Genomic DNA, 3804 nt, shown 5'->3' with positions numbered 1-3804 from the left:
CTTCGAATTCTGGCTTTCAGCTTTTATAATCCGAAGCTGAAACAAACAGGCAGTTTTTGGTTATAGCTTTTTAAAATCTGCTAGTTGGATTGTGAGAATCTGAGAAGCTGGTTTTCTTCAGCTTTTGATAGATTGTGAAAGTCCATTTTACTAAACTGTCCATTAAATTTTTTTAGAATCTACAGTCTAAAAGCTTTTCATAATCCAGCTTTTCACAATCCAGCTTTTATAAGCTGCTTTTCAGAATCTCTAGCTGAAACAAACAGGCCTTAACGCTCATGATCATTTCCAACCGATTGCTGTCGCGATCTATAATCTTTTCACGTAGTATTTTCGTTTTCTTGCGTTTTTAACGATTTTTTTACGGTTTTTGTCACGAATAGATTTTAAAAGTTATTCTTTTCAGATAAGATTATTTCTTTATTACCTTTATAAATCCCTTTAAAAATAACTTATTAGAAATAGAATAAAATAAAAAGAATAAGAATGGAAAGGAGGATAAAAAGGAAACGAAATAAAAATAATATGGTTAGAAATGGTTTTACATTTTTGTGTTGGATCCGCTACTGCATCTTTCTGTTGCTTTCTGAGCCATCTGAGCCCCCGAGCTCCTCTCTGGAAATTTCGGCGGATTATTGAAGAGCTGATCGGTACAGGCGACTAGCCCTCTGACAATTTTGTGTTGGATCCGCTACTACTGCGTCTTTCTGTTGCTTTCTGATGAGTCACCGGTTGACAACGTACGTGCTGATATGCGTATCAAGGCGGTACCGGAGCACCCTGAAACAATCCACGACATCGGTACATTTACCGACCTCGTGACTGGTGGTTTTTTTTTACTGGCGTGTTGACTGGGCAACGCATGCAAGTGTGCCTATTTTAACTGGCCGATCTGGACTCGTGACTACCTGGGGTTCACGTCCAGGTTCGGTCTCTCCCTGTGTAGCTGTTGCTCTCGTGTCCGAGACATCCTATCAGGACCAACACCGGGGCTCAGATCAGTTACCGAAACTGTTTGCCGTGCCCGTCCTGGACTTCTTGATCACCACATGCATGCATCATGTCCACATCTTGAACTAGATTAGTAGTAACTGACAAACCAAACCGAGCTTCACCGCAAACGAGACGAGACGTAAGCTTCTGCGCCCGATCGAGCTCCCGGCTGAAAAGGCTTACACCTGTCAGTTCCGAACTGTAGACCGCAGCAACATGGCTATGCTAATGTTAGCCGTTACGTACCTGCCGAGGCTGGTGAACCGAACTCAAGCTGCGCAGGTTTTTTTTAAAAGATAAAATTATAACTCGACGTATACATTTATATGTATATATTTATAAAAAGTCTATCAAAAACCGAAGATATAAAACTAAAAAATTATCGAAAGTCATCGTATATGTATCATTGTCGACGGACATATCATATATAAAAAGTAAATTTAACTTAGTTAGATATATAAAAAGTAAATATAAAATTTTCATCTAGCGGTGAAAAAGATTTCATCTTAATAAAACATAAAAAATAAATATAAAATTTAATCCATAATAAATACAAATTACAACTCACTCCGAGGCACATATAAGCCAAGGCTTGTCTACTGATCCAGTTGGCTTTTAGGGGACAGCGACTGATGCTAGCTGCCGTGGCTGAACCGGTCTCACTCTCGGCAGAAGGGAGACCGGTTCTAGCGCACTCGGGCCGCGATCGATCGGCGGGGCCCGGAGTTGAGTGCCGAAGGGTCGCATGGTTCGCATCCATGGATCGGGTCAATCAGTTGCTGGGTCCAGCGCAGCGCATCCGTCGCCGAACCGAACCGGACGCACGAGCCGCGGCCCACCACCTCGAAGGGCGATCGATCCAAGGGGCCGGGGCCGGGGGGGCATGGCGCCGCGCCGCGCCGCGCCATTCAATTCGCGGGTACTCCTACGTCGGGTGGTGGCCTGGTGGGCGCGCGGGGCAAGGGAGCCGGACGCATCTCGGTCGATGGACGCCGGCACGGAGCACGAGCGACGGGGAAACGAGAAACTGGTGCACAGAAGAAAATTGGCTGACACTTAGATGCCAACTTGGCTTATCTATGATCTCTCGGAGCATCTATGGAAAACCTTTACCATCTCTCTTCGAGAACAGTCAGAGCTCCCTGTCGTCAAAATGATTTCATACAAGGAAGGAACATAAGGGATGTGATTAGAGATAATTTCCTGTGTCACTTAATATCAACGAAATTATCAATTTACTATTGAAAAAATCATAGTCTCTTTCGTACCACCACTTAATTTGTTTCTTTCCATATGTCATCATCATCATAATAGAGGTAACGGTGGTGACACAGTAGTAGCATGGAATGGATCATGATGGCACTACTGTCATAACGTCACTTTTGTAATTTTTATCTCCTGTATGTTACTACGGTCACATCTATTATGATGGCAATAACACTTAAGAGATAAAAAAACTAAATTGGTGGTATGAAAGGGATCATGATTTTTTATGGCAAATCAAGAATTTCGTTAACATTCAGTGACACGCTGAGAATCATCTCAATTACATGATATGTCAGTATGAAATTATTCACGACCCTAAAGTAAGGAAAAAAATAGGTGATCTTGAGATTGAATTTTGAAAAAGCTTATAATAAAATTAGTTGGGATTTCCTCTTTCAGTGCTTGGAAAGTAGTGCAAATGGATGGAAGCTGTAGTAACTAAAGGTACTAGAATGTAAAGGTCGACCACAAATTGGGGGCTTACTTTCAGAGTGGGAAACGGGTGAGGCAGGGAAACCTATTATCCCCTTCTTTTTAATCTAATTGCTGATTCCCTAGCGAAGATGATTAATATGGCACAAAATAATCATTTGGTTAAAGGGCTCCAAGATGAGAAAGAAAAAGCTCCGGACACGAAGTTGTTGATGTATCTGCATGAAGCAATGTCAGGACTTAAAATCAATTTTTAGAAAAAGCGAAATCATTATGGTTGAACAAAAAACAAAATTCTACGCTGAAATTTTTAATTCTGCAGTTGGGAGTTGGCCTATTAATAAATACTTGGGTGTTCCAGTATCTGGGGCAAGGCTTCATGTAATAGACCGGTTACGCTTGGATGAAAAATTGCTAAAAAGGCTGGGTGGTTGGCAAGGTATTTCCTTAACCATTGGTGGTAGAACTATTCTGGTAAAAATCCAGTTTAAGCAGTGTGCCTATATACCATATGTCAGTCTATTTTCTTCCTAAAACGATTCATGATCAGATGGATAAGACCAGGAAGCGTTTCTTTAAGCAAGGTGGGGGTCTAAAGAAAAAGTATCATTTAGTCAAGTGGGAAACAATTTGTAAACCCAAGGAAAAATGGGGCTTGGAGAATCAAGATTTAAGGAAAATAAATGTTAGCTTGTTATGCAAGTGGTGGTGCAGATTAGAGCATTCAAATGGAAAGTGGCAGGAAATTGTGAAAGGAAAATATGTGAAGAATAAATGCATCACACAGCTGAAATATAGGCAATGTAATTCTCCTGTGTGGAATGGTTTGCTTGAATTATGCTAATTGGAAGACTGATTTTCGGAATGATCCATGGTGTGGCCAAGTTGCACAAAAAGATAAATTTCCAGAGTTATACTCAATCTGTAATGAACAAGAAATTTCGGTGGCCGCTATAGCAGATAAGCACTGCTAGCTATTGAGCAATTACAGAGCCAGCTTAGAATAATAAAAGACATGTTAGTGATGACTGCTTTAACTAATAAGCCTGACTCCCCAAAATGGATTTGAGATAAATCAGGCAAATTTACTGTGAGATCTTTATACTCTCATTT

Source organism: Phragmites australis, chromosome 24, assembly GCF_958298935.1.
Source record: "Phragmites australis chromosome 24, lpPhrAust1.1, whole genome shotgun sequence".
NCBI lineage: Eukaryota > Viridiplantae > Streptophyta > Magnoliopsida > Poales > Poaceae > Phragmites > Phragmites australis.
The sequence above is the reverse complement of the archived record's forward strand: the minus strand, read 5'-3'. Positions refer to the sequence as shown.